We start from the raw sequence: 23000 nt of genomic DNA, 5'->3' as shown, positions 1-23000 counted from the left end.
ATATCAGCTCCATTAACTGCTTGTGCATCAGCTATGTCAGCTGGTGCTTATTAAAATGCTTAAAACTTTCAACAGATTTGTTGAAGGTATATTTTTTCTAAATGCAACAAAATGTGTTATCTCTGTCCAAAACTCTCCTTCGTCTAACTAGTCTGTCAATACCACTCATTTTCACTGACTGATTTCTTGGAAACCACGCTTGCGGCTAGGTGCCAACTCTTCTGCCTGGCAAGCAGGTTGCCCCTTGGCCATCAGGCATCTGGGACACGACTGGAATTCAATCCTCAGGGAAACTAGAGCCCGCTATGGAAATGGGCTTATTGACAAAGACCTTCATTGCTCTTGTGGTGGAATTCACCCCGGCCCGAAAGAGGCCTGGTCCTGGCCGCATTTCATTCCTTGTGGTAATGTCTCAGCTCTGATCTAATTCCACTCGGAAGCTCAGAGGAGGTAGAGAGGAGATTCTGACTGTTTTATATTAGGTCAGCCAAGCGAGGACAGCAGTTGGAGTCTCACAAAATATCAACTACGCCTTCTTTGTTGTGTGTGTGTGTGTGTGTGTGTGCTCAGTCACTAAGTCGTGTCCGACTCTGTGATCCCACAGACGGTAGCCTGCCAGGCTCCTCTGTCCCTGGAATTCCCCAAGCAAGAATACTGGAGTGGGTTGACATTTCCCTCTTCAGGGTATCTTCCCAACCCAGAGACTGAACCCACGTCTCCTCCATTGGCATGTGGGTTCTTTACCACTGAGCCACCGGAGAAGCCACTTCTTTGTAATACTGCTGTTAAATTCTGCTCTTCTCTAAATTCAACTTCTAAAGGAGAAGTAGGCTTCTCCTAGAGTCCTAGAAGCTTCCAGAACAGCACCTATACATCATCAAAACCTTACCAGGTGATGCCAAGGACAAGGAACCATCCCAGGTGCCATGGAGGAAATAAAGAGGGTCTCAACCCTCAAAGAGCTTACCTGGCATCAAACTCCTAAATGACGAACCCGGAAAGTGAACTTCAGCATTGGAGACGGACACGGGTGCAATCAACCCCAGTAGGAACTACAACCCCAGTAGTTCCTCAGGCAGACGAGGAACTAGAACAGGGCACTTGAGCAGGCCAGGCATGGTGGAGCTGCTCCACTAATGTCTCATAAAGTCCACCAACAACCAGGCAAAGGAGTGAGGATTATTCTCATTGTACAGATGAGGAAAATGAGGCTCAGAGAGCTAAGACATGGCCCAAAGTCGAAGACTGTAAGTGGAGGCAGGACTGGTTACATCACGTTCGAGACACAGATCAAAGTCAAAATCTAGAACCCTATGTTAAAAAACTAAGAATTTCTATTTTTTACATTTTATTATTGGAGTGTAGTTGCTTTACCATGTTCTGTTAGTTTCTGCTGTACAACAAAGTGAATCAGCTCTAGGTGTACATACAGTCCCTCTCTCCTGTGCCTCCCTCCCACACAAGCAACAAAGATTCATAAGAGGGGGAATTATAGCCATTATCTTGTAATAAATTTTAATCAAGTATAATCTGTAAATAAAAAAATACTGGAGCACTATGCGCTACACCTGAAACCAATATTATATTGTAAATAAACCATACTTTAAAAATAAATATTAATAGAATAAAAAAAATTTTAATTTAAGAATTCACAGCAGTGACAGTAGTGCATTAAATCAAGGCCGAGACCATTTTAAGTGCAGAGCCCTGTGTACCTGGACATTTCTGATGCCCATGAAGCCAGCCTTGAGTGAAGGGGTGGCAAAGAACTGTGGAAGGAAAGAGGGCTTTATCACGGTTGGGAAGACTGATAAAACAAAAAGTTGTATTTACAGAGGTGGCAATGAGTTGGAAGGGGAATATCACTTTGGTTTCATGTAGTCAGACCCGAGAGCACCCTACTGGTGCTTTTTAACCAGAGCAAGATGTAGCCAGGAGCTTAGGTATCTCCTGAAGCCGACGGGACTTGGGTATCTGTTCCAGGAGCAAGCTGCCAGTTCTTGGCTTCATCCTCTGCTGTCTAGTACTTTCCCCAATCCCTCTGAGAATTCCGTGACCTTCTGGATCAGCTCCAGGCCTGGACTAGACTTGTCTGTATAGTTCCCTACCCATTAACAAATAACAGAATAATTAAACATCAGTAAGTAGCCTGACTGGTTTGATCACCTTGCAGTCCAGGGGACTCTCAAACCAGTCAATTGTAAAGGCAATCAGTCCTGAATATTAACTGGAAGGACTGATGCTGAAGCTGAAGCTCTAGTACTTTGGCCACCTGATGCGAAGAACTGACTCATTGGAAAAACCCTGATGCTGGGAAAGATTGAAGGCAGGAGGAGAAGCGGAGTGACAGAGGATGAGATGGTTGGATGACATCACTGACTCGATGGACATGAGTTTGAGCAGGCTCCGGGAGTTGGTGATGGACAGGGAAGCCTGGTGTGCTGCAGCCCATGGGGTCACAAACAGTCAGACACGACTGAGCGACCGAACTGAACTGAAGTAGCTTGAAGAAATATAGGTCTATTTTTCTCACAAAACAAAGCCTAAGAGTAGGTAGTTTGCAGGATTAGTTTTGGTTCTCAAATGTCAGTTTTGGTCTCTCTGTGATTCTCTTGCCCTTTGTCTCAGGGTATCGCCTCATAGTTGCAATATGCTTGCTGTAGCTCCAGCCATCTTGACTTCACTCAAGACAAATAGAAGAAGGGGTAACAGTGCACCCAGAAGGGAAAGCGAAAGCTTTCTCAGAATGCCCCCCTCCAAACAGCAGCCCTTGAATTTCATTGACCAGAGCTGGTCACACAGCCGCCCAGAACGGCCAGGGCATGGAGACAAGAACAGTACTTGGCTCCGAGCTGTAAATGGCCATTCAGCTGCCATGAATTGCTATTAACCATGAAGAAAACAAACTAGTATTATGTCTTAAGGCTGCTGGTTACTCCATGGACAAATCTAGTGCCCGGAGTTCATCCCAGTCCACATGTATGTCTCCCAGAAACAGTTTGAGGGAAACTTGAGACTATGGTTGGCCTGGGTATCAATCTGGGGGCGTCCGTTACCCCAGGACTGTGGGCAGCTAGACAGACTTTGAAGCCCAGGCATGGCCTGTGGCCCTGTGTCCCCTCACCTCTTCCCTTTAGGGCACTTACAACTCACACAGTGGACTGAGGTCTTTCTGAGGATGCCTCTCCCCTCCTGTGGGACGGTAAACTCCTGGAAGGCAAATCCATTGTTCCGATTTGAGCAAGTGTATTTAAGGATGTCAATGGCTAAGAACTCTGATTTTGGTACAGTCCACTAATGGCTAATAAAGGCTGCAACACAGACAGGAGGAGAGTGATAAGAGAAAGCATAGAGTTCCTGTAATAACATAACTTGGAGAGCCAAGGAGGGCTTGCAGAGAAGGCGGTTGATTGAGCCATCCATCCATCCATCCATTAAAATATTTATTTAACACATAGAATGTACCAAGCATTGTCCTAGGCTCTGGGGACATATTAATGAATAAGATAAACAGGTTCTTGATCTCACGGGGCTGATCTCAATCTAGTCCAGGGAGGAAGAAAAATAAAATTCAAGTAAATAAACAAATGTATTAACTTGAGCAGCAAGGAGATCAAACCAGTCCATCCTAGAGGAAATCAACCCTGAATACTCATTGGAAGGACTGATGCTGAAGCTGAAGCTCCAATACTTTAGCCACCTGATTTGGAGAGTTGACTCATTGGAAAAGACCTTGATGCTGGGAAAGATTAAGGGCAAGAACAGAAGTGGGTGACAGAGGATAAGATGGTAGGATGGCATCATCAACTCAGTGAACATGAGTCTGAACAAACTCCAGGAGAGATGAAGAACAGGGAAGCCTGGTGTGCCGCAGTCCATGGGGTCACAGAGTCAGACACGACTTAGAGATTGAACAACAACAATGAACTGAGTCACCCCTTCTTTAAACAAATAGCTGCTGCTGCTGCTGCTAAGTCGCTTCAGTCATGTCCGACTCTTAGCAACCCCATGGACTGTAGCCCACCAGGCTCCTCCATCCATGGGATTTTCCAGGCAAGGGTACTGGAGTCGGGTGCCATTGCCTTTTCTGAAACAAATAGCATGTGTGTTCAAATTTAAATGAAGAGCAAGTTTCCAGAACCAGCTCTGCAAGGCTTGGGGGAAAACACCTTTGGGGGAAAGACTGAGATGAAACCAAGCAAGAAAGCTTCAGGGCTGGGGTGTTGGGAGCCTGAGCGAGGAAGGCAGGGACCCCTGAGTGTCCTGGGTCTTGTCTGCGTGTGTGGGGAGCCTCTGGAGGAAAGCTGGGTCTTAGAGGATGAGTTCAGAAGTGAGGAGGGAGCAGCGGGGAGGGCCATCCTATGAACAAACCAGGATAATGACAAAGCCCAGAGGCTGTGTGTGGCTGGGGCAGGTGTGACCTGGGGGAAGAAGAAGGTTCTCCAATAACTGTCTCTGGGTGGGGGGCCAGGAGTGGAAAGAGATGTCTTCAACTCAGGAAAGAGAATGCTGGCAGAAGGCCCTCTAGAAGCATCAAAAATATCCAGAAAAGAAATGTTGAGGATACACACTTGGGAAGGGGCTGGGTGGTGGGAAACTCAGTCTACCTGGGAAATAAGTAGGATCTTCAGATGCTCCGCAGGGTCTACCTGGTACTTCACCTGTGACAGGTGTGCATTGATGGTAGTGGAATGAATGGACAGGTGATGAGAGGCTGAGAAGCTCCAGAAAGCAGCAACAGGGAAAGTTATTGCCCCAACAGAAAGGGCTGCCTCCTAAGTCACTTACTGTTCACCAAGATGTTTCATAAAAGACACTGACTTTTTCTTTTCCCCTACCATTACCTTCCCAGGTGGTGCTAGTGATAAAGAACCTGCCTGACAATGCAGGAGACATCAGAGACTAGGGTTCGATACCTGGGTTGGGAAGATCCCCTGGAAGAGGGCGTGGTAACCCACTCCAGTAGTCTTGCCTGGAGAATCCCATGGACAGAGGAGCCTGGTGGGCTACAGTCCATAGGGTTGCACAGAGTCGGACATAACTGAAGTGATTTAGCACGCACACACCATAACCTTCAGTAGGAAAGTGAACTGGGAGAAGCAAGTCAGCTAGAGCACTAATTTACAAAGGTGTGAAAAGGTCAGTTCAGATTTAGCGCTAAGCACATCACTGTGACTTGGCTGGGAGCGAGGCTACGGGCTTTGGTGAAATCAGTTCCCCTTCCTGTGTTTAATGATGAGCAGTGTGATGTGAGGCTCTGTTATGGAGGCTGCAATCCCTTCTCTGCCTTTCTCCATCATCTTCCTTCCCATTTATTAATGTGATGCTCCTAGAGTTGAGATAATGATTTAAAAGCTCTAATTTTGTTACATTCTGAAGCCTGTCTGCCATCAAGGCTGATTGTAATGAGATTTGGGAAGGAGCTGGGCTCTTAGCTGGGGTCAATTCATCTCTGGGAGAAAGTGCTACCATCAAAACGCCCAGGAATTATTAGCACTTAGATGACAGCAGAAGAGACCTATTAATGTGAGCTGCCTGGGGAGTCCTGAAGTGTGAGACGCAATTATATTTCTTATTTATTTCTCCTGGCTTCATCTTTAAGGGTGAAGAATAGATGGGTAGGCAAGATCTTGTGAAATCACTAAATATTTAGTGATGCTATCCTAGCGCCCAACCGGTACCACATACTGGCACTCAAGGACGTGAGCACGCCTGCACGGGCTAAGTCTCCCAGTTTCTCAGCCCAGCCCTACAGACACGAGAGGACAGCCTGTTTTCTATTTTTGTTTTTTTAAATTGAGGAATCTGAGGCTCAGAGAGAATAAGTCCTTTTCTCTAATAAGTGGTAGAGCAGGATTTAAAGCTGGATTTTCCAGTTCCAGTGTACTATTTTTACAAATCCACAACCCCACTTTCTTTACATTCCAGGCTCTGTGTGATGTAGTCTAGGGGTCCATAGAGATTTTATCAAGTGGTTTCCAACCCTGCCTGCATGGTAGACTCAGCTAGCAACCTTTAAAAGAAGGGGGGAAACATGCCCAAACCTGGGCACCACCCCCAGAGATTCTGCTTTAATTAGATGACATCAGGCCCAGAACCTTTGACGATATAGAGATGAGAGAGAAGGAAGGTGTGGGAAAGACAATGCATGGCGTGGGGCCATGGTCACTGTTGATCTTTTTATTAATAACAATGCTTTAGTGACTGCAAGAAGGGCCAGGTGCCTTGCCTGCTCCTGGGTCTTATCACACTCAATCCCACTGACAACCCTTGGGGGCGGAGAACATAATTGACGTGTTCAGGGAACTTAATATGGCACAGTGAGATGAATTAAGGGCTTGGAACTAATAGGAATTGACTTCAAAACCAAGTTCTGCCGGTTTCTATTTGTGTGATTTTGAACAAGTCACTTAAACCTCTTTAAGTCAAATTTGCCTGGTTCGTAAAACGGGATGTAAAAATTGCCCTAAGTTACAGCGAGCGGAGATGAAACGGAACAAAATGTGTCTTTGAACTTTGTAGGGTCTACTGTGTAGGCCGGCAAAACAACATCCTGATGACATTTCAGAGAGATAGACTGAGGCTCAGAGCAAGAAGCGAGGCACCCAAGATGACAGGTGGGGCGGACACACTCCTGATACAAACCAGTGTCACACACCCCTCTCCCCTCGCCACTGTGGGTCGATGGGATTAAACCAACAGACGAACATTTTCATGGTATCTGCTTGTGCTGAAGGCATGTGCATCTGAGGACCTCTTGTCTTAAGGGTAGGGAAGGATAATGTGGGTGGAGGGGAGTAGGAAAAGCTTCCTGGTGTCTTTGGATAGTAAAAGTTGTAGTTCAGTTGCTTAGTCATGTCTGACTCTCTGTGATCCCATGGACTGCAGCACGCCAGGCTTCCTTGTCCTTCACTATCTCCTGGAGTTTGCTCAAATTCATGTTCACTGAGTTGGTGATGCCATCCAACCATGTCATCCTCTGTTGCCCCCTTCTCCTCCCTCCTTCAGTCTTTCCCAGCATCAGGGTCTTTTCCCGTGAGCCAGTTCTTCGCATCAGGTGGCCAAAGTTTTGGAGCTTCAACTTCAGCATCAGTCCTTCCAATGAATATTCAGGGTTGATTCCCTTTAGGATGGACTGGTTGGATCTCCTTGCAGTCCAAGGGACTCTCAAGAGTCTTCTCCAGCACCACAATTTGAAAACATCTTCACTCAGCCTTCTTTATAGTCCAACTCTAACATCTGTACATGACTATTGGAAAAACCACCTTTGTTGGCAAAGTGATGTCTCTGCTTTTGAATATGTTATCTAGGTTTGTCATAGCTTTTCTTCCAAGGAGCAAGCATCTTTTAATTTCATGGACAGTAAAAGACTGAGGCTAAATTCTTGCCAGTGCTTGAGGGGAATCACAGAACAGACCAAGCTCTCTAGAGCTGAGAGTTAACATTCAGGTAATTGGAGTATTTTAAAGCTGAAGGCATATCAGCTGTAGGTTTCACAAAAGAAAAAAAAAAATTGGAAAAACTCCAGAGGTAGAACACGAGACTTAAGGTTTCTAAAGTAGTGGCTATAAAAAGACTTACCTCAGAAACTAGGGCAGACTTGCCTTGCCTCTAGCGGTTCTGAGGATCAGCTAAAATAGTAGACCAGTGATTTAAAAACTTGGAGGCAGCACTTCTTAGCACTGGCTGTCTATCAGAATCACCTAGGGAGCCTTCATAAGCCTCCAGAAGTGGGGGGGGCACCCCAGACTGATTAAGTCAGCAGGCAGGGGTGGGTGGGGCAGTAAAAGCTCCCCAGGCAAATCATCTGAGCAAAGAGAAACCGCCACTCAGAAGCTTCCTGCAAATATGAGTTGTGATTCTGTTATTATGCAAGTAGACCCAACACTATTACGGACTATGGTGCCCACCTTCAACTGAGGTTCAAAGAAGAGCTAATAGCTTGAAGCTACAGCAGCAGGGCTTCTTTGGTGGCTCAGTGGTAAAGAATCCACCCGCTGATGCAGGAGATGAGGGTTTAATCCCTGAGTCAGGAAGACCCCCTGGAAGAAGAAATGGCAGCCCAGTCCAGTATTCTTGCCTGGGGAATCCCATGGACAGAGGAGCCTGGTGGGCTACAGTCCATAGGGTCACAAAGAGTTGGACACAAGTCAGCGACTGAACATCAACAGCAGAAGGGACCAGTTAAACCAAAGGAGAAGCTGTCTGCCCTGAGGATTAAAAGAATCCCTCGGGCTTCTCGAGCATAGACGTCCACGAGGACCAGGTAACCTGCAGCCTCCATATGCTCTTTAATAAAGCAAATAAACAGAACTGCACGGAGGTAATATTTAAGGCTGGGATAGAGGCTATGGGGGCAGGAGGTGGAGAGCACAGTAGCTTTCAGACCAGCTCCTCTTGTTTCAGAGTAAGGATGAGTGTCCATCCCCCATGTCTGTGCATACCCCGCTCTCACACAACAAATATGTGTCAACTGTACTGAGGATACTGACTCTTCTAAAAATAACATTTTCCTGATTGTATGAAAAATACACGTTCATTTTCAAAATCTGGCAATAAAAATATTAAAAATTTAAATGGCCCATAACCTTACATCCCAGAGGCAATTCTTATAAATATTAATTAATAAATTTTGCTCCCCCCATTCTCTCTCTTTCTTTCTGTGTGCACACTTGATAATGAAAACTTTAGCTCACTTTTCCATGGCATTAATCACTCTTGAGTAATAATTCAGATTTAAAGCTTAGATCAGAAAAGATTCAAGTTCAAATGCAGTTTATTTAGTTATAAAACAAACCCATTTAACTCAGGGTGTTTCCATGTGATCTAATATGCTGCCTACTATACAGGCATGCCTCGTTTTAGTATGCTGCACAAATATTGTGTTGTTTACAAATGGAAGGTTTGAAGCTTTGTGGCAACCCTGAATTATCAGAGGATGGTTGGTACTTTTTAGGCAATAAGTCATTTTTAAATTAAGGTATGTACATTGCTTTTTTAGATATAATGCTAATGCACACTTAATAGACTACAGTATAGTGTAAACTTTTATGTGCACTAGGAAATTTAAAACTGTGTGTGACTTGCTTTATTGCAATATTCTCTTTATCATGCCTGCCTGGAACTGAACTTGCAATCTCTCTGAGGTCTGCCTACACTTTGAAAAAGTAATGAGTGATTATGGGGTAATATATTTAAAAAATCTCTGGGCTTCCCAGGTGGTGTTATTGGCAAAGAACCCATCTGCCAATGCAGGAGACTTAAGAGACGTGGGTTTGATCCCTGGGTTGGGAAGATCCCCCAGAGGAGGGCATGGCAACCCACTCCAGTAATCCTGCCTGGAGAATCCCAGGGACATAGGAGCCTGGTGGGCTACAGTCCATAGGGTTGCAAAGAGTCAGACATGACTGAAGCGACTTAGCACAAATACACATATTCCCCTCTAAGAAATTTACAACAGAGTTGAAAAACAAGTCCCCAAATCACATTCCGAAAAGACTGCAATTTTTCCGCCCATGGTTCCCCAATTACAGGAGCAGGATAATAGATCTGAGTCAAGACCTCAGTGTCTTCAGAAAGTAGTGAGTAGCTGGAAGGCTCTTAGGACTAACGCCGGGGAGCCTGGACTGGCAACTCCAGGACCCAGACTGCTCCAAGATGCCCTGGGTCCCACACGTCCCCTGTAGCTGGGGACAGATGCTCCAAGAGCAGAAGCAGGTAGTCCCAGCAAAGAGCACACAGGTATGATGCATTCCCTGTAACCACTGCTGATGGCCCCCATAAATCACTCTGCCCCCTCCCCAGGCCCTCAGCCCGGCATCCTGGAGGGTGGTGCTGAAAGATAAGAACCAGACATCAATCTAGCACGTGAAGAAGAACCTCCAGGCATCTCACAGGGCACATTTGTTCTGCTCTCTCTTCTACCCAGCTTGCTGAGCTGCAAATCCTCCCCTTCGTTGCCTTTCTGCCCCACTTCATTGATTATGAACCGAATCATCACAAACAGGTATTTCCTGGGGGTCCTATCTAGGTGATGATAAAATTAAGAGGGCTATGGAGCCACTAAAATAAGGCATGCTTGTAATTTGCATCTTTGTGTCATTAATTAGAGGGCTTCCCTGGTGGCTCATGGTAGAGAATCCGCCTGCCAATGCAGAAGAAGAGAGTTTGATCCCTGAGCCAGGAAAATCCCCTGGAGGAGGACAAGGCAACCCATTCCAGTATTCTTGCCTGGAGAATCCCCATGGACAGAGGAGCCTGGAGGGCTACAGTCCATGGGGTCACAAAGCGGTAGAATATGACTGAGCGACTGAACACGCATGCACGCATCTGTGTACAAGGCACAGAGGGGAACACACAGGAGGAGCAACAGAGCCTGGCTGGGAGAGTTTGGGGATGAGAGGACTTTCCAGGAAGACAGGATATGTGGTGCAAAGGCCCAGGGGGCAGGGATGGGCCCCCCAGGAAACAGGATAGGCAGCAGCATGTTAGGAGAAAGCCCCACAGATGGCTATTCCCCAGTGAGGCTGCTCTAAGGACCCCAGGATCTGGGAAAGAAGGGGAAAGTGAAGCTTCAGGGAACTCAGAGACTCACAGAGGCGGCCCTGGTGGAGAGTCTGTTCTCCCCAGGTTACTCAGGGAAAGAGGTGAGAAGTAGGGAAGTGGCTACGCGGAAGGACTTGAGAATCACTAGGCACCATCGCCATTGAGCAGACCTGCCCCTAATATCTGTGGGCCTGGGGCAGGTGGAAGCCCACATCCCATACCTCTATGCTTTGAGGACAGCAGCCCCATGAGCCTTCAGCATCTCGGTGAGGCGAGGCAAGCAAAGGTGAGGAGGTGCTCCGTGACTGCTCAGAGCAAGAGTAATCAGAGGGTACACCCCAGAGGGCTGCTGTCCTGGGGGTTTTGTTGACACTTACATCGGATGAATGCTGTTCCTGCAGGGCTTTTATGACTCAGCTGTTCTAATTTATAACAACACTTAAAAAAATAGACGCATACACATAATTTCCCACTCCACATGTTAGTGGAAATACGGGGCTCCCTTCCTTCTGCTAGGATATGAACACTAGATAAGCCTCACTTCACTGTCTTTATGCCAGTCTTGTCTGGTCACCAGGATCCTGAGATAAAGAGGCTGGTGGAACCAGGGGCCGGCAGGTTGCAAGACCTCAGAGCACCCTTCCCGTGTCTTTTCTTTCCCCTGGAGCAGAGTGATGGGACGGTGCAGAACAGACACAAACCAGGGGGGGCTTCCCAGGTGGTGTAGTGGTAAAGAACCCGCCAGCCAGTGCAGGAGACATAAGAGACTCGGGTTCGATTCCTGGGTCGGGAAGTTCCAATGGAGAAAGGATAGGCTACCCACTCCAGTATTCTCGGGTTTCCCTGGTGGCTCAGATGGCAAAGAATCCGGCTGCAGTGCGGGAGACCTGGGTTTGATCCCTGGGTTGGGAAGATCCCCTGGAAGAGGGCATGGCAACCCACTCCAGTATTCTGGCCTGGAGAATCCCATGGGCAGAAGAGCCTGGCGGGCTATGATCCGCGACTGAAGTGACCTAACATGCACAGACGGGGTTCCAACCGCGGTCCTTGGTCTCAATGCAGGTCTAGCAGGAAGGTCTAGCCTGGGCTTCACTCCTGCCTCCAACCTCCTGTGTGAACCTGGGCGATGCAGCTACATTTCTCTGTGCCCCAGTTTCCTCATCTCTAGAACGGGGTTGATGATGATTCCTAACCTGTGGCTTTGTTGTGAGAATGAAATGAGAGGATGCATATGGCATGCTTCATGGGAGGCCTGGCTCCTGGAAAGAGTTCTCTTAAGTAGTACCTGTTTTCGTTCTTATTATGAAACTCCCTGAGCTGCCATGGCACCTTAACTGCTGATGTCAGCTATGTGACAGATGAAGACACTGATTCCCAGGAAGTTAATTGACTTGTCTAGACTCTAGAAACTCAGCGGGCTGGGGCAGGCATGGAATTCAGGGCTGTACTTTTTTTTCCTACCAAGCCCTCTGGGATCATACTGTGAGCACCTGTGATCAACAGAAAAAGCCAGAACACATGGTGTTTCCTGGTAGATAAGATGTAACACTTTCAAATGAACCTAAAGATAATGATATTTTATCATTATAAAAATACACCACATATATTAATCAGGGTTCTCCAGAGAACAGAACCAATCAGTTTTGTTCAGTTGCTCAGTCATGTCTGACTCTTTCCAACCCCATGGACTGCAGCACAGGCTTCCCTGTCCATCACCAAACTCATCTCCATCAAGTCAGTGATGCCATCCACCCATCTCATCCTCTGTCCTCCCCTTCTCCTCCCACCTTCAATCTTTCCCAGCACTGGGGTCTTTTTCAGTAAGTCAGTTCTTCGCATCCAGTGACCAAAGTACTGGAGCTTCAGCTTCAGCCTCAGTCCTTCCAATGAATATTCAGGACTGATTTCCTTTAGGATTGACTGGTTGGATCTCCTTGAAGAATCAACAGGACCTACCTATCTATGTATCGATATATCTATACATATACGGGGGCTTCCCAGGTGGCACCAGTGATAAAGAACCTGCCTGCCAGTGCAGGAGATGTAAGAGTCACAGGCTCAATGTCCGGGTCGGGAAGATCCCCTGGAGGAGGGGAAGGCAACCCACTCCAGTCTTCTTGCCTGGAGAGTCCCATGGACAGAGGAGCCTGGACTGTATGGGCTACAGTCCATAGGGCCACAAAGAGTAGGATACGACTGAGCAGCTTAGCACGCACGCATGCATACATATACATTCACACACTCGTGCCCCCAATATGTGCCACAGAAAAGTATGGCAGTAATGCCACAGGTTCCCGGAGATTCTATGTCAGGATAATGATCATTATAATCATGTGATATTAGCCACCCACTGCTCCAGAATGACTGTGAAGAGTAATGGGATGCGGTTAACAAAGTCCTTGAGGAATTCATCAGCAGGCACTGTTTTTAACCTCTTTCAGGTGAAAAAAAAAAAAAAAAGGATTAACTAGGAATGGGACCATCACTCTGCCCTGTCCAGGTTGTGTAAAATGGGCTCGGGGGTTGTCCGTCCTCTTTTCTGGGGTGTTACTGTTATTCAGTTGCTCAGTCATGTCTGACTCTTCACAACCCCTTGGGCTGCAGCATGCCAGGCTTCCTGGTCCTCCACTATCTCCCAGAATTTGCTCAAACTCATGTCCATCGAATCAACGATCCTGGGGCATAGGTGAGGACAAAAAGAGATCCTGAAAGTGAACGTCCTGGGAAAACTAGCGAGCTTGGGACCCATCTCCAGCCTGGCCTGCACGATCAACCTCAGGTCACGCTTCTGCACTGAGCAGCTTGGGAGCCCATTGGCAGCTCCTCCTCAAAGTCCTTGGTCTGCTCGATGTGGCCCACTTGCTTCTTCTCATCTCCACCTGTGCTGGGAGCTGTGCTCTGGTTGACTCCAGGCTAAAAAGAGCGCACAGCATGAGCCTGGCTCCTGTTCTCTGAATGTGTCCCTGGCATCCGTGCCCAGATGATCCATCTCTCCCAGGAGATCTAGCCCTTCCCAGGTGAGCTGTCCCTCTCCAAATGATCTCTCTCTCCCAAACTGACAACTGAGGAATCTCTGAAAGTCCAGGCAGAGCCTTCCCATAGGATCCCAATGCAGAGCCATCCTCACAGCAGGACCAGCTTAGACCTTCCCTGGTTCCCCAGAGACAGAGCACCTTCCATTTGCATGATCTTCCCCTAAACAACCTCCGAGTCCTACGTAAGTAGAGGCTGATGGACATGAGAAACGGAAGTTAAACCAAGAACAGCAAGCTCGAGGATAGGATGGCCCAGGGAACCCTTGGAAGGAGAAATTGGAGCAGGTGACAACAGAAGCAGTTATTTCCTGTCTGCAAGGAACGTCAGGACAGGAAGTATGCCAGGACCACAGTTTCATAGCCCTAAGACTCTGATAGTGGTTTCCTGAAATTAAGAAAAGTCACCCATAGGAGGTGTCATTTAGAAGGCTCTAAAAATACTTCCAGAACATCTATTTGTCCTATAAACAAAGCACAATTACAGAGTTTTCAAAATCTAGTTAGGCTGAAAACATTAATTTCTCTCCTGTTCATTGCCTCCCTCCTGGCCAGAGTACCCCCTACCACCACCCTTCACCCCCTCCAATTAGTCCTGCCTTTAAGTTCCAAAAACCTTCACCACAAGCACCATCGCTATCATCATCACCACTACCAATACTGACTAGCAACTCTTCTGTCCCAGATAATGTGCTATGGTACAGGACTTTCTCTTTTTCTTAAAATCACCCTATGACAGAATTCTCTTACTGTCTTGGTTTTACATAGGAAGCTCAGAGAGGTTAAGTAACTTTCCCTAGGTTGCACAGCAAATGAACAGCTAAACCAGGACTCAAATCCGTGTCTCCAAAATTCATGCTTTTAACTTCCTTCCCTATTTTACTGCCCCTAAGCATAATAGAATAGTTCCTCACTGTATTCCTGCAAAAGCCAAGCAGAAAGATACGGACAAGTGAGCTGCTGGTTTTCTTTCTTTCTGACTCTGTGCCTGGTTTCCAGAGAGTCTATTCTAGGCTCTTTCAGGCTGTACATGCAGACCCTCACCTAAAGACAATGAACCAGGGAGCCCAGGGAAGTTTGTAAAGTTTGTTGCTTCACATCTCCAGAGATGCCTGTAAGTGATTCAGTAGTGACAACTCACAGTCAAATTTTAGCAGAAGAATCTGTTCAAAATAATCATTTTGGAAGAGCATCAACTCTAGATTTCTATCATCCACATGAATAGAGCAGCACATAGTTCTCTAAATGTTGGCCTCCGACTCTGAGCCTAGAAGTGAGAAATTGACAGGCTCCATGCAAACGCTGGGCTAAAATTCCAGTCCTTCATGGGTTTCAGTACTTTTCTATTTTCTGAGAGCGATTTACTCTGATTCCAGGACACATCAATACCCCGTGTCTGAGCCCCCAAATACCAGCCACTGGAAGCAGAGTTTGAAAAATGCCTCCTGGATTTTAAGTATCCAGAGTGGTTTGCAGCAGCAGTACATCAGCCCGACAACACGTGCAAGAGCCAAGATATATGTGCAATTCTGGTGCAAACCATTCCTCACCCACGCCCTGAGTGGAAGCAGTCTCCTCTCCTGTGCAAAACAGAAGTGCATCCACCCATTCAGCCAGCTAGCCTCGGCAGAGCATCCCTAATGGACATGGGACACGGCTGAAGCTGGTGGTCTCTTTCTTTCGTTGAAAGGAGGGTGTTGAGTTGAGCAACCGGAGGGGCTGGCATCTCTACCAGCTATTCTTGTAGAGCCTGGTCTCCTGGGAAGTCTAGAACGCTGGCTGTGGGCCACTGTGATGCAAGCTGATGGCTTCTTAGTCACCCTTGTGAATTGCGCCTTCAGTCGTCACCCCAGGACTTTGCAGTGGTTTAGGAACTTTGGGCTATGGGTCAGAACTGGCTCCAACAGGGGGCTCACAGCTAAGTGACTGCCCTGGACCTAGCTGCTGAAAGGAGTTCTAAATGGATGCGGGTTTGTTTTTTTTTTCCTGTTTATGTTTTGTTTCATTTCTCTCCCTCTTTTTCTCTTTCTCCTTCTTTCCCTGCGACATACATTTTTTAAAAAATAGCATTTATTTTTCTAATGACAAAACCAGCACATGCTCTGTAAGGATGCTTATAAAATATAGAAAACCACCAAGAGAAAAAAAATTGCCTATAGTCAATCCCACCCAGTGATCACCACAATTCTGTTATTTGTGCTTCCAGTAAAATATTAATGCAACATGTTTGACTGTATTTTTACAAGAAGAGCATTAAATAGCATTATCCATATATGGTCTTACCTTGCTTTTTAAAAAATTAATATATTTTAAACATTTTACAAGGTCAGTATGAAGGTAGGACTCTTTCAGGGAAGCCCCTTGGGCACTTTTAAGTCCAGTGTCTCCCAACTTGAGTCTCACCCAGGGTAGAGGAACATGGCCCAAAAGGACTGATGCTCTTGGCTGAGACTTTCCTTGCAGTCTTGAAGCAGCTGAACTGCCCACAATCAGGAGTCATGCCTGGCAAAACCCCTGAGAGACATGGCTCTCCGTCTCTACTGGGCACATCTGATTTATCTAGGGCATTTGTTAGAACATTCAGAGATGTTCATTCCACTGATCTGCAGGCACAAAAAAACATGTCCAGTACTTGTAATGATTTCCAAACCATAGTCTATAAATTTCCAGGGCAGCCTTAAGTGTGGAATGGAAATTATGGAGTCCATTTAAAGGTCTCGGTTCTATAGAGCCCCCAGCATCCCCAATTCCCTCCACCGTCACTCCCGACAACTCAGCCAATTACTTTAAGGCAGCAGCTGCTGAAAGTTCAAGGGTTATATGAGGCAGCCTCGGGATTTATGTCTGCTTCAGGACTCACTGACCCTCATCGACTTCTCTTATGTATCAGGACCGAGAGTAGACCATCAATATTGTTCCAACGGGGTTGGAAGCCAGCTCATCCCCCGTATGGGGACATGCCACTGAAGGCAGAAACTCAGGGCACTGCAGCCTCAGAAGCTTCTTAATCAACTAAGACCTTTGAGATGAGAAATAGGTCCAAATTGTAGACATGTTCATAATTTGAGAAGTGTAAGAAATACAACATTCTTTTCTCTATAACTGAATTTACGTCTTGGCTTCCCATTCCACCAAGAGTGGAAACAATCTTAGCCAAGTTGAAGATTCCCCACTTTTGCCCAGAGTTTTGTCCACATTTTGAGGGGCCTAAGAAATGGTGTCCTTTTTTTCTTTTTTTGACCACATAGAATGGCTTGTAACATCTTAGATCCCTGACCAGGGATTGAACCGTGCCCCCTGCAGGGGCTTCTAACCACTGGACTGCCATGGAATTCCCTGACATGATGTTCTGATCAAAGTTTAGCAATCAGCTCTCTGGGGTAAAAAGTATATATACACACATACATAAGTTTACTATAAACTTTACTGATATGAACTACCTGCGACCAGTCTAAAAAAATAGTAAAATACACAATATTCTTAATCTTAAATTCCATATAGCCACACAGAATGCCTTCATAGGTTTTGCTGGACTCTTATACCCATAGCCAACCTATAGTTACAATTTGAGCATCACTTGACAAGACCAGGTCATCATGAGACATCGCCACTGAGCTGATGAATGTGTGTGATTTCCCTGTGAGTGCTGGTCGAGAGTTTCTTTCATGTTAACAAGATAAAAGTGAACCAGCAAAGGTACATGTCAGAGTATCACTCACACTTCAGTGTGTGAATGACCCCTTGGCTTAATCAGATAACAATCTTAGAACACACTAAAAGAGTGTTTCCTCAATTTTTTGCACTATTTAACACAAATGAACAGCTCTATACCCAATGCATTTTTAAATGTAATTTGCCTTATTAACATTTTCTTGGGAAAGAAAGGATGGGACAAACTGAGAGAGTGGCATTAACATATATACAGTATCATGTATAAAATAGCCAGCTAGTGGAAAGCTGCTGTACAGCACAGGGAGCTCAGCTTGGTGCCCTGTGATGACCCAGGGGGATGGGAGGGAAGCCCAAGAGAGAGGGGCTATATGGATACACAGAGCTGATTTATGTTATTGTACAGCAGGAACTAACACCACACTGTAAAGCAATTAATTTAAAAAGAAAAACATGTTCTCCATTATTTTCTTCATTCTCCTCTAGACAATCAAAAAATTTGAAAAACCGAAACAGAGAATCAAACCCTGATTTCCAGTACTTGAGAATTTCCTAAATACTCCTACCACGTGTGCTGATTTGTCTACACACGCTGTCTTCTCCAGGTCCATAGCTCTCCGCTCACTCCTGTGCCTCTATGGATGAACGTAGATGCAGAGTCTAAAACTCAGGGGATTTCCCTGGTGGTCCAGTGGTTAAGAATCCACCTGCCAATGCAGGGGCCATGGGTTTGATCCCTGGTGAGGGAACTAAGATCCCACGTGCCTCAGTGCAACTAAGCCTGCCCTTCATAACGAGACAGTCTGTGTGCCACCAACGAAGAGCCCACGTGCCACCAGATAAATAAATAACTCATTAGAAGAGTTGGGAGATCCTTATCTCTAAAGACACACAATGGTAACTTTCCGCTCAACTAAATCCACTAAAGCAATCCATATGTGTTTGGGTCATGTGGTTATTGTACGTTTAACGCTCTGAGGAGCAGCCAGAATGTTTTCTGGCTGTACCATTCTACATTTCCACCCACAGTGTATGAGGATTCCAGTTTCTCCACATCCTCAGCAATTCTTGTTACCTTTTTTGTTTGTTTTTTAATTTTAGCCATCTTAGGGGGTGTGAAGAGGTATCTCATTGTGGTTTAGAACTGTATTTCCCTAAAAGCTCATGACATTGAACATCTTTTTACTTGCTTGTTGGCTATATAACTTCTTTTGAGAAATGCATCTTCAAAAGAAAGTGAAAGTGAAACATGCTAAGTTGTACCTGACTCTTTGCCACCCTATACAGTCCATGGAATTCTCCAGGCCAGAATACTGGAGTGGGTAGCCTTTATCTTTTCCAGGGGATCTTCCCAGGGATTGAACCCAACTCTTCCACATGGCAGGTGGATTCTTTACCAGCCAAGCCACAAGGGAAGCCCTTCAAAGCCTTAACCCATTTCTTAGTTGGGTTACTTGTCTTCTTGTTACATTGTAAGAGTTCCTTATATATTCTGGATATAAGCCCCTTATTGGATATATGATTTGTAGATAGTGTCTCTCATTTTTTTTGCTTTATCAAATATCTTTACAACATCAAGGAATATAGTTACATGATTCCTTTTGATCTACTTATATGGTAAATCATATTAATGACTTTCTAATATTGCCATCAGTCTTGCATCCCTGGTATGAACCCTTCTTAGCCAAGGGTTATTATTCTTTCAATATGCTGCTGCCATACTCTAGTTGTATCATTTTATTACAATTTTACATCAGTATTCATAAGTGAGATTAGTCTAAGCTCTCTTTTTATGTTGTCTTAATTAAATTTTATAATTAGTATTTTGGTGGGCTTTTTTAAAAAAATCAGATTTCTTTTTGGACTGCTTAACCATTTAGATATGCTGAGGATCATCTGTTTGGTACAGATTTGGCAGCAGTCGTGTGTGGAGCTGTCTGGGCCTGGGGGTTATATCTTTGGAGGGTGTGAGAGAGGAACAGCAGCTTCCTCTACTGCTTTTCAGATTTGCCATCTCTGAGGTTCACTTGTGTGAACTCATCTCTTCCAGGGAACGTACACATACATCGCTCAGTCGTGTCCGACTCTCTGTGACTCCCGTGGACTATAGCCCTCCAGGCTCCTCTGTCCATGGGATTTCCCAGGCAGAAATACTGGAGTGGGTTGGCATTTCCTTCTCCAGGGGATCTTCCTGACTCAGGGATCGAACCTGAATCTCCTGCTTGGCAGGCAGATTCTTAACCACAAGCCACCTGGAACTCCCCTATATTTGCATAGGCTGAAGTAATTTTATAATTTTTACAAATTTCCTGAGTTTATTCTCATTTCATATTTGTACACGGTCCTTAGTAATGACTCAAGGTGTTCCTGGGAGAAAGGAGAGCCCTCTGTGTGTCTCACCTTTGGACTCTAGCCCTGGTGGATCAATTTGAATGTGAAACAAGAAGTTAGACCCTGCTCGCTCAATCCAGGGTCTCCACACAGGACACGATCCGTGTCCCATCAAGTCAAGAGCCGTTTTCCTCTCATTCTTGTGAATGTTCTTCTCATTTCCCCTCATTCCCTGTGAACAATTCCCTGAACAAACACATGGCAATCAAGACTTAGGAAGTATTAATAACGTATTCCTAAATTTGAAAAAGATCTGTAAGTGGTTAAGAGTATTGCACCAATTTTATTTGCCTGATTTTGATTACTGCAAGATGGTTGTATGAGTTGGTAGCAATAGATGAAGCTGCATTCATGTACATGGGAAATCTCTGAAATTTTTTTGCAACTTGGTTCTCTACATCTAGAGAAATGGTACTGATAAACCTAGCAGAGAATGGACTTGGGGACATGGCAGAGGAAGGTGAAGTTCGGTGAACTGAGAAAGTGGCATTGACATATACACACTACCATGTGTGAAAATGATAACCAGTGGGAAGCTGCTATGCGGCACAGGGAGCTCAGCTCAGTGTTCCGTGATGACCTGTGCAGTGGGATGGCAGGAGGGGAGGGGTTCAGGAGGGAAGGGATATATATATATATATAAATTATGACTGATTACACTGTTGTATGGCAGAAACCAACACAAAATAATAAAGCAATTTTCCACCAATTAAAAAATAAAAATTTTAAAAAATGAGTTTAAAAGAAAAAAATGCACCACCTGGGAAGCCCACAAAAAATATTTTTTAAAAATAAAATGAGTTCAAAAGAAAAACTATAAAAAAATAATACCTGATATTGTACATAAAACTTAAATGTATGACATCACAGCCTTAGAGTATATGCAGTGGAAAAGGAGTCTTTGTATTTTAGAGATAGATTTGTTTTAATTCATATATACTTATAACAACATTAATATAGTAATATAGGAATGGTAATAATGAACTCACTTAAATAACATGTAAAGTGATTTTATTTTTAAAGATATAATATGTAAAACCATTCTATTTGTAAAAGTTTCAACCACAGTTTACTTTATAGGAATCCATCTGTTTTCAGTGTCCAACTATATGCATCTCCAAAAAGGGATTGTGTAACTGATAAAAATACACATTTTTAATTGCTACTAACCTTATATCCCTCTTCACATCCCAACCCACCCACCTGGCAAAGTTTTAGTAAGAAATTAGTTTATGTCAGCCTCTTCCCCTCTCTTTTAAAATCCTTTAGTGGCCCCACCAAAGCCTTCATGATGAGATCCAAACTCCTTAGCAGGGTATCCACGTGTTCCAAGGACTCTTCTGTGTCATTTCTCACCATCTCCAATCACCTTGACCACCTCCACCTCCAAGACTGGCGGAACTGTCTGTAGCCTTGAACTCTGTTGACATGTCCTAGCTTCTTGTCTACCTGAATGTCCTTGCTGTCTCCTCATAGCCTGCCCTTTGCCAGGACAGTCCCTACTTGTCAATCAAGGCTGGGCTCAGCTGTCACCTCCTCCATGAGACGTTCCCTGGCTGGACCTCTCTCCCTGTCTCCCCTCTGCTCCCACTCCTCCCTCGGCTTCTTTCTAACACAGCACTGCCCATGGATGTATTGCCATGTCTGTTTTCCAGCCTGTCCCTCCATCAAACTGTGCTCTCTTTAGGGGCAGACATAAATGATGATAGACATATCATCAGGATATATCACAACTCCTAGCTCATGGAAGATGGCTGATAAAGTGTGATGAATAAATGAAGAAAACAAAATCCATACACTCCAGCTTTAGGCAAACCGACAGACACTCTTTGATCACTTCTACATACCTTCTAGGAGAAGGCAATGGCACCCCACTCCAGTACTCTTGCCTGGAAAATCCCATGGACGGAGGAGCCTGGTGGGCTGCAGTCCATGGGGTCGCTGAGGGTTGGGCACGACTGAGCGACTTCACTTTCACTTTTCACTTTCCTGCATTGGAGAAGGAAATGGCAACCCACTCCAGTGTTCTTGCCTGGAGAATCCCAGGGATGGGGGAGCCTAGTGGGCTGCCGTCTATGGGGTCACACAGAGTTTGGACACGACTGAAGTGACTTAGCATATACCTTCTACATGGCAAACACCCTCTTCCAACACAAGAGAAGACTCTACCCATGGACATGATCAGATGGTCAACACCAAAATCAGACTGATTATGTTTTTGCAGCCAAAGATGGAAAAGCTCTATACAGTCAGCAAAAACAAGAAAAGAAGCTAACTGTGGCTCAGATCACAAACTCCTTATTGCCAAATTCAGACTTATATTGAAGAAAGTAGGGAAAAACCACTAGACCATTCAGGTATGACCTAAATCAAATCCCTTACACTTTTACAGTAAACATGACAAATAGATTCAAGGGATTAAACCTGATAGACACAGTGCCTAAAGAACTATGGACAAAGGTTCATGACATAGTAAAGGAGGCAATGATCAAGATGATCCCCAAGAAAAAGAAATGCAAAAAGGCAAAATGGCTGTCTGAGGAGGCCTTACAAATAGCTGTGAAAAGAAGAGGAGCTAAAGGCAAAGGAGAAAAGAAAAGATACACCCATTTGAATACAGAGTTCCAAAGAATAGCAAGGAGAGATAAGAAAGCCTTCCTCAGTGATCAATGCAAAGAAAAAGAGGAAAACAATAGAATAGAAAAGACTAGAGATCTCTTCAAAAATTTTCGAGATACCAAGGGAACATTTCATGCAAAGACAGGCTCAATAAAGGACAGAAATGGCATGGACCTAACAGAAGCAGAAGATATTAAGAAGAGATGGCAAGAATACACAGAAGAACTATATGAAAGAGATCTTCATGATATAGACAACCACGATGATGTAATCACTCACCTAGAGCCAGACATCCTGGAATGAGAAGTCAAGTGGGCCTTAGAAAGCATCACTACGAACAAAGCTAGTGCAGGTGATGGAATTCAAGTTAAGGTATTTCAAATCCTAAAAGATGATGCTGTGAAAGTGCTGCACTCAATATGCCAGCAAATTTGGAAAACTCAGTAGTGGCCACAGGACTGGAAAAGGTCAGTTTTCATCCCAATCCCAAAGAAGGGCAATGCCAAAGAAAGTTGAAACTACTGCACGATCACACTCATCTCACACGCTGGCAAAGTAATGCTCAAAATTCTCCAAGCCAGGCTTCAGCAATATGTGAACCGTGAACTTCCTGATGTTCAAGCTGGATTTAGAAAAGGCAGAGGAACCAGAGATCAAATTGCCAACATCCGTTGGATCATACAAAAAGCAAAAGAGTTCCAGAAAAAGATCTACTTCTGCTTTATTGATTATGCCAAAACCTTT

At 45.1% G+C, this 23000-nt stretch overlaps 1 protein-coding gene across 1 annotated transcript in view; it reads left to right on the top strand.

Moving 5' to 3' along the window:
* SIAH3 (siah E3 ubiquitin protein ligase family member 3) overlaps positions 1-23000 on the top strand; it is a 72375-nt gene that overhangs the window by 25030 nt on the left and 24345 nt on the right. The gene's annotated exons all lie outside the window — the stretch shown is intronic.

This window comes from Bos indicus x Bos taurus, chromosome 12 (assembly GCF_003369695.1).
Source record: "Bos indicus x Bos taurus breed Angus x Brahman F1 hybrid chromosome 12, Bos_hybrid_MaternalHap_v2.0, whole genome shotgun sequence".
Classification (NCBI taxonomy): Eukaryota; Metazoa; Chordata; class Mammalia; order Artiodactyla; family Bovidae; genus Bos; species Bos indicus x Bos taurus.
This window is presented reverse-complemented; position numbering and strand designations above follow the sequence as displayed.